This window comes from Monoraphidium neglectum, assembly GCF_000611645.1.
Source record: "Monoraphidium neglectum strain SAG 48.87 unplaced genomic scaffold scaffold00080, whole genome shotgun sequence".
NCBI classification, from domain to species: Eukaryota; Viridiplantae; Chlorophyta; class Chlorophyceae; order Sphaeropleales; family Selenastraceae; genus Monoraphidium; species Monoraphidium neglectum.
In genome coordinates this window covers 34918-43707 of record NW_014013548.1, presented here as the reverse complement: position 1 = coordinate 43707, position 8790 = coordinate 34918, and positions in this window count along the sequence as shown.

Genomic DNA, 8790 nt, shown 5'->3' with positions numbered 1-8790 from the left:
GAGAGAGAGAGAGAGAGAGAGAGAGAGAGAGAGAGAGTGTGTGTGTGTGTGTGTGTGTGTGTGTGCGTAAACATGTGCACTTGCACGCTTGTGTGTGTGTGTGTGTGTGTGTGTGTGTGTGTGTGTGTGTGTGTGTGTGTCTCTGTGTCTGTGTACGCGCACGCGCGTGTGCGCATGACCACACACATGTCATGTAAGAAGCAACAATGGAGGGAGATGATGTTATGGTGCCACCCTCCGCGCGACTGAGGTGCTCCGCTTGGCTGGTGACGATCATGCTGAGTGCGATGATCGCACACTTCGGCATGAGGTTAGGGCATGGGGGGTGCTTGCATGATTGGTGTGTACCTGTGACAGGGTGATCACAGCTTACGTCCATCTGCATGCCCATGCACTTGACACGTTTGCACGAAGACATCTTTTCACACGAGGAGGCATGCGTACGCAAACACACCACGTTCACAGGGTATGCGGATTACTAGGCAGATCACAACGGCAGACAGTGGGTTGTCAGCCATGAGTTGGGTATGTCACACGCGCAGAGCGCGTGGCAGCAGGGAGCCAGACGCGGCAGTGTGGCACAGTTTGCAGCTGTGAATTCACCCTTCAGCAATCTTTCAACCAAAGTGTCAAATGCTACTCCTGTGTGACAAGTCAACACCTCATGCTCAAACACACGACACACAACTGGCTGAAATATATGTCTCAGGGATCAACCACAGGCTTGTGTGGACAGACGATGTGGCCCAAACACCTTTCACCTTGCCAGCAAAGTGTCGGTGACACATGTGCGAGATCACAGCAACGAAATTGGTCAAGCAGCAAGGTGCAAAACTTGCCCCCACAGCACACTTCCAGATCATACGCCATTTGTGTAGTCATTGTTTTTGAATAGTGGGTTCAGCTGTGGTTGCTTGTAAGATCAGCCTCTGTTTGCCACCGATTCCTGGCCCACCAGATCACACATGAAGTGGGTGCAACCGCAAGCTGCCAGATCACAGCCCCGCGCCCTGACCTGCCATGATTTGCACCCCAGCAATTGCAAACCCGCATGTAGAGACAGCAACCCTTTCGCTGTGGTGATTTCTATGCCAGATATGCCAGAGGCGCAGTTGGGGGCTGGACCAATCAGCACCAGACGACACACTCAGCAATAGCATCGCTTGGCAGCCAGGTGAGAGCCATGCAAAGCAGTGGGCTGAGGTGTTCCAAGCACCTGCGTGGATGCATCGAGAATAAACACTACTCCTCCTGCGAGCATAGCTAGATCAAGCAGCAGTTGCGCGGTTCCAAAGACCCCTGCACCAACAAGGCGTCCCAAGCCCCCTGCCCACTCCACCCAGCCCAACCACCTGCTGCTCTTATATATGCTGGCACCAGCACCAGCTCCCGCATCGACTTGCCGTAGCGGATCACGATAGCCGACGCACTTGTCGCGAGCTGGGCGTGCACGGCTTGGAAGCTCTGCAGGTTGCTGCAGGTCCAGACACACAGGACGCAGCGGGCAACGGCATATGCTGTTAGCCAGCGAGCAAGCATGCGATTGCATAACAGCCGACATAGGGCGCAGATGCCGTGGTCCAAGCAGATAGGTGTCGCTGAGTTGCCATGTAAAGCTGAGTGCTGTGCAGAGCTCAGACATCTCACACATACAACCACCTGCTGTGTCCGTAAACAATCACGTTCTGCCTTGATTCAGGTCATGCAACCACCACTCGGTTGTACATGCCTGGGTGTTGGTACCTACCTGGGGTCCATGCGCTGGTGGTCGGGGAGCATGCGAAGAGCCGGGCCGGTGTCTGCAATTTCAGGGCGCGGTGGGTTGCCCGCATGGGGCACCAATCTGTTGCCAGCAGTGCAAGAACTTGATGTGAAAACAAGCCGTGCAATTTTGGCAGCACGGTTGAAGACGTTCGGCCGTGTGTGCCAAATCGGCGAGTGGAACGTCGACAGCGCATGCCACGTCTTGGAGGTGGGGCAGCACGTATGGAAATTGCAGGATGACACGAATCCAGATATGTGACGCGCCCGCACCTCCAGCAAGCACATGCACGACTGTGATGGGCTGCACACTCCTGGGGGCGGCGCACTGCCTGCAGTGTTAGCATACGAGGGGAGGTGCACACCATCAGGACACCTTCCCCCAAGCCCCGATCCTGGCAATGCAGCCCCGCACGCCAGTGCTTGAGCAATCCAAGCTGATGTTGGCCGGGCAGGTGCTGCTATGCTATTATCATGCTGGTGATGGCCCGCAGCATGGATGTCATGTGGCGGAGATCCTGCATGCTCTCTTGCACTCCACCAGTGCGCATGATGCAGCTGCAGCGCGACAGCCAGCCAGCGTGCGCTGCCACCCAGCGGACCCCACCAAGCATGACTGCGCCTGACAAGCCCAATCACCATGTGCCAAACGGCGAGATCGAAAAGGATTGGAGCAGCTCGAGCAGTGAGGCGTGATCCGGGCCGAAGTCGGGCCCGCAGGCCCTGACCACGCACATCAGCTCTTTGGCATCGTAAAGCAAATTCACAGGAAGAACCGGCTGCTGCAGTACCGAGGCGGCGACAGCCATCGTGGTTCTCGCGCCACTGCAGCCTCTACGGTAGTGCCGTGCGTCCGTCGGGCCCGGGACGGCCAAACACCCCCAAAACCCCTGGCTACTTCTTCTGTCGCATGACGCGCAGAGAGGCCACCGTGAGAACGCCAAGCAGGACGCAGCAGCCTCAGGCAACCCCTGCTCAAGGAGGACTGATGCGAGGACAACCGTGCCTGAAACTTGCTTTGAAAGCCCGCATGCCCTACGGAAGGGTGCTTGTGCGGGCTCCCAGACCGCGTCAAGGTTTGCCAGGCGCAGAAGTGGATGCGTGCACGGTAATGCGCGTGGGAAGCAGCTAGCTACTAGGGTTCTCAATCTTCTGAAGGGACGAGTGGTAGTCGAAGTGAAGAGCGCCGTCGTGACTGGCAATTGACCTGGCCAGCCAGCTGCCACCTCTGCAGCAGGTACACCCAGCAGCGCGTCGTTTCGGGGCGTGAGCGCAGCGGGTGGTGTGCGCATGGCAGCAAGAAAGCGGCTAGGCGTTGCCGGCTGCCGAGTCACAGCGTGGGGTGCGGTGACGAGCAAGCGGCCAATTCAAACCGCTGATCCACCGAAGAGCATTTCTCCCCTACCATATATACCATTGTAGCAGATAGAGAAGAGATCAGATGGCCAGTTTCCCACCAGAACCGTACCGCTGTGTGTGGCACTGATGCTTGTGAGATGGGGCTGAGCTCTGCGGCACCCACATACAGCACTTGGGTTCTAGAGACAGGCAGAAATTAATACCGGTGTTCCTTTGAAGACCAGTTCCGGTGCCATGCTTCCTGCATACACGCATCAACAAATCAATTTGCCATCATCATGTTGGCCAGACGCTTCGCCGAGCAGAAATCCGGGCAGGCTCATCAGTGCAACATTCTGTGGTTCGGCACAATAACCGCCGCATACACCCCACCGTCAAAGCAGACCTGGCCAGCATACCCAGAAAGGTGGCAATGTGTACAGCGCAGAGCTTTCTAGGTGGCTCGTCCCTCCACCCCAGCCCAGACATGACGTCTCTGCGCAACGCAGCAACGGTGTGTCACTGGAACTTCTCCAGCACTTCCAGCTCGTAACCAGTGCTGCAACTTGCGGTGGCGGCAGGCGCACAACCACAACGTGCTCATACAGTCCATGACGCTCGCCCCACCAGGCTCACATCCGCTGACCCACCGGTACGTCACACTGGGTGCGCGTGTGCGGCCGTCCCTTCGCCCCTCACCATCAGATCCGAGCGTAGTATATTTGATGCGATGAATTCTACCTGAGACTTCAGCGCTCCAACCTGTAATACTCGCTCGAAACTCGCCCAATCTCACGTGAAGGGTTGCACCCAACTCACGGCCCGTGCCTGATGGGAGCGATGCACACTTGCTGCCCAAAGCTAATTGAGATTTATGATAGCATATAATACACGCGCAATCCGCTGCCTGTTGCATGAGAGGTTGGGAACTGGCGTGCCCACGGCGGTCGATAACCCACGGCGGTCGATTCGGCGCTGGCATCGTGCTCGTTTGTGGTTGATTTTTGTCCTTCTCAGCACCTTTTGGAGGCGGGCTGACGCTCGGCTCAGCGCACAAGCGGGGGCCCGGAGACGCCGGCGCGGGCTTCGACCGCCGTCTGCTCCGCGTGCAACCAGCCCAGCCATGGAGCTTGGCAGCCCTGCCGCAAGTTGTGCGGCAGCGTTTGTGTCTGATATCCTGATACCCCAGGCTGGAGAGACAGACCTGAGCGGCTTCACCAGCGCCCAGCTGGAGGAGCTGGCCAACTGCGACCGCTGCAGCCTCCTGACTGCAGGCACCCTGGACGACGTGCTCTCGCGCATCCGCTGCTTCCGGCGGTCCCTAGCTGCTGGCTGGCTACGGGATAGGAAGAAACCTGCAAGTGACAGCTTCAGGTTCGTGGAATGCCTCGAGCGGCGCGCTTTCGGCCGTGCACCCCGGCCTCTGTATTGTGCACCCACAGCGCGTGAGCATGGGGCTCTGACAGATGACGGATGGCCACAGGGCGGATGACAGTTGCTGTGGCCCTCCAGCTTGTTTGTGATTTGGCATGGTCGTCTTGAGCTCAAAACCACACACAAACACATGCACACACACACAGCCCAAATGCGCAACACGCACTCATTGCTGACCTGCATCGCCGTGCCGCCACCCAGGTGTGTTGATGTACTCAGGGCGCGGGTGCTGCTGCAGGTGCGCAGCCCCCAGGCCAACGGCCTCGGTCAGCAGCGGCCGGTGCCAGATCAGCAAGAGGCCGCGGCCAGCTCCACCGCAGAGGGGGGGCCAGCAGCGGCTGCCCCTGCGCTGCCGAGCGCGCAGCCCACTGTGTCATGCAAGTCCCCGCCGCCACACGAACAGGCCCAGCAGCAGCCGTTTCAGCAGCACCACCAGGTTCGGCGCCGGCACACGCACCACATCAGCGCACAACCATCTCTCAAGCCGGAGCACCGGGTGCCGCCACAGCAGCAGCACCAGCAGCCACCCGGCAGCCTGGAGCAGGTGTTGCAGGCGCTAAGGCAGCTGCAGGAGGGACAATTGCAGCTGGCCGCGCAGCAGCAGCTGCAGGTTCGACAGCTGCAGGCGCTTGTGCACGAGCAGCGACAGCTGCGGTCGGAAGTGCAGCAGGTGCTTCGCATGGCTCCCTCGGCTTCTGAGCCCAAGACCAGGGGCATCAAACGGGGCCTCTGTCAGAATTGCGAGCGCGCAGGCGGCTGCTGTGACACTACCAGCCACCAAGGCTGGACGATTGGCTTGTGAGCGTTCGTCTGAGGAAGGCTGTGCTGCTAGGGCTGGGCCGCCTTGGTACAGCTGCGTGGCCTCGCAGCAGCCGCGCTTCCTTCACCTTCTTGTGTCTGCCAGGCTGCAGCTGGCGGCCTCACTATTCTGGCCCCTGGTGCCCCCCCCCCGGAGATTGTGTGGTGAGGGAGGGTGCAGATATCATGGCACCACCATCGCCATGGGTGGGCACAACTGGCTGGGCGCTCACATCTCAAGGTCTCTTGAGGCTCATTTTTTGGCTAGCACTTTCACAAGTGTGCTGTGGTACCCAGGGGGTTCAGTATGGGGACGGCTGCTTTCTAATTGGGTTGCCTGAGTGCAAATCTGATGTTGTCACCGGCAGGGGGCGGGGAACCCACCACACGGCTGGACTGTTCTGATTTCAACATTGTTGTACCGATTGAATGTGGTGCAAGGAATGTCCTTTCTGTCACGTTGGTGCCGGTGCACGACAACAACTACCGTATCTGCTGAGGGGGGATTGTGAGGAGGGCGCAAGTGGCTCATTCTTCCAGGCGCTGATGTTTGCAAGCCTGCGTGCCAAAGCATCACCACAGCACATGCAGGAGCTGCACCATCTGCAAAAACACGGTTGCTTTTGTCATTTTTCACGATGTTCACACAGCAAGGCCTGTCGGTCTCTCGTGCTGCACATCTACGCACACCCCTAATGCATTTCTTTATCGATCGGAAATTATGGCTTGTACAAGCGTGCCATGTTGAAGCGGCACAGGTGGTGCTTGCTGCCGTTTGGTTTGTTTCCCTTGTTCTGCGCCTGACAATGGTGCAGGGGGTCGCTTCTTTCCTTGAACTTGAGACGTACGAGAACGCATGCGCCCCCATCCTGGAGCCGTTGCCCCAGGTTGGCATGCAAAATAGTCATGGTTTCCCAAGGTATTACCTGGTGGGTGCAGCCAGCAACTTGTGGCTTGCCTGTAAACAGTGCACCTCGTCACAGGCCAAGCAGGGTGTTAGCAATAGCGGCGGGGTTGGCCAGGTAACGTGGAGAGGTGACCGCACGGCATCCATGGCTGGTGACTGCTCCCTCGCCCACAGTTCCATTGGCATTGGCGGCAGTCAGGGCTGTACAATGCGGCTTCAAAGCAAAAAACGTAAAGTTCTGCACCTTTCCTTAAGAAGGGGGAACCTTGGGTTTTGGCTGCTGCGTGTGCTCTGCGATATGCTGGGCAAGCGCGGTTTTGCTGCTTGTGGGTCAGGTGGCACTCGCGCGCTGACACGCGCACCTATCACCCCTGCTTGGCCCAGATAACACAGAATCGGGTACCACAGCTCCTAAGCAAATAATCAAGGCAGGGTGCAGCGAGCCGTGTGGAGTGTGGCCCGACGGTTTTATGCAGCTGCAGCTGCAGCCATGTAATCTTTACTCGTTGGCTGTGGTTTTGCGGTGCCTGTGGTGCAATTGTACAGTATGCGCCACCACCCATGCAACTTGCGTCGGCACACCAGGACGACAGGTCTGTCGGCTGTGGATGCAGCCCGCCAGGAGCGATGAGCAGTGAAGCCAGGCCGAAGGAGAGCGCACTGGTGCCGATGGTCACATGTGAAGTCTAATGACTGATCAGTGTGTCACCTCACATTCGAGACGGTGGATTGCTTGAAATTCAGCACCTTGCAAACAACCAGTCATGAAAAGTGCAGTCCTCACACGTTGCCCACTCGAGTCTGGCTTCTTCACTCATTCACGGCAGATCGGTGGAGGCACGCCGCCACAGCCAGCGAGCAAAGGCGCAATTTGCGACGTCGCTATCCTTCATTACATCTTGTGTCTGGAAGATGCAAGGGGCATGCAGTCTTGCAGACGGCCCGGGCAGTGAAGTTCGAAACGAAGCGGGGCCCTCCTCGCGCACAAGCGCAGAGAGCAGGCACACCAGCACGACAGATGGCAGTGGACAGGTCGCAGAATCCCGCGGGCATCTGCAAGAGGCGCTTGCGGACCTGCGGTGAGTGCACGTGCCTGCTAGTGCTTGCAGGCGGACATAGCGCGCCGCCAGCCTTTCGGCAGGTCCCGCTCGAAGCTCCACGTCGCAGCACACATGGGGCCGTTCGGCGGGGCCACAGGCTGAGAGAATCCGTCACCGCAACAGACCGCTGACCGTGCCGTCAACTTGCCTCGCTTGTCCCGTGGACTGCTTTACCAGTGCTCAAAAGGAACGCCCATCGACCTTTACCGTTTGATGATGCATCAGCATTGCCAAGCATGCGGGAACGTGCAACAGCAAACCGCACCCAACACCTGCAGGCTGCGCTTGGAAGACCAGGAGCTTGAAAAAGAGTTTTGGGTGCACCAGGCAGGGGCCGCCCGCCGCTTCGACGTTACCTCTTCCCTAGTCAGTATCTGCCTGCAGCTGCAGGTGGGACCGCCAGCAGCGAGCGGAGCAGCCAATGTCTGGGCAAGAAAACACAGCGTGCGCATGGGCTGACCAAGCATAAGCATGGCTCAGCAGCTGAGTCGAGCCTGGACTTGGGATCCACGTCCTAGGATCGCTCTGTGCCCTGGCCCACGCACTCACACAAGCCGCCGCGCCCACTCCCCTCGATTAGCTGGTCCATTTCAGCGTCAACGGCAACGACGGCCGCGATCCCGCGCCGCCCGTCGTCCTCGTGCCGCACCTGTTTCTGCTGGCCCTGGGGCTGCTGCAGCTCGCCGCCGCATCCCTTGCGCAGCGCTGGTACGCCCACCACCGGGTCGTGGCGCAGGCGGCGATGTGCGCGGCACGCACAGCAGGCCACCTATACTGGACAGTGCTGTCTCAAGATAGCATCCGGTGGTGGCGCCGCCGCGTGACAAGCCAGCACCCCATCCCTCAGAGGGCGCTGGCCGTGTCGCTGCTGGTGGTGCCCCTGGCCTACCTGCAGAAACACATGATGCACCCAGTGCCCGGCGTGCTGATGCCGGTTTTCCTGGTCATGGATGTCATCATTTTACTCTCAGGGTGGCTGGGGGTCGTGGGAGCGGCCTGGTCTGAGCCTGTGATGGCTGACGTCACCACGCGGCTGTGCGGGAGGATGCGACTCACGCTGCTTCTGGTGGACTTGACAACGATGGCGGTGCTCGGGTGCGCGGGCGTGCTGATGCTTATGGGGCGTGCAGGGGGTGCGGGTCGGCGTTTGCCGGCCCTGATGGGCTCACCTGCTTGCGCTGAGCGCGCCCACCAATTGATGGATGCCTCGGCGACAGAAGTCCAACCTAATTAACGCCAGGATGTGGGGCAAGTTTGCAGCTTGCTAGCATACCCGCCGCCCCACCCTACAATTTCCTTTCGGCAGCGTCGGGCACACGGCGCGGTGTCCAGCGTGCCACATTGACTGCATCATGACGGCAGAAGCGCCCAGGAGCGCCCATCAAACACGCTGCTCACTCATTAGGCGCCGATTAAAATTGACAGGCGCTGCCCGTAATCCACACACCTTTT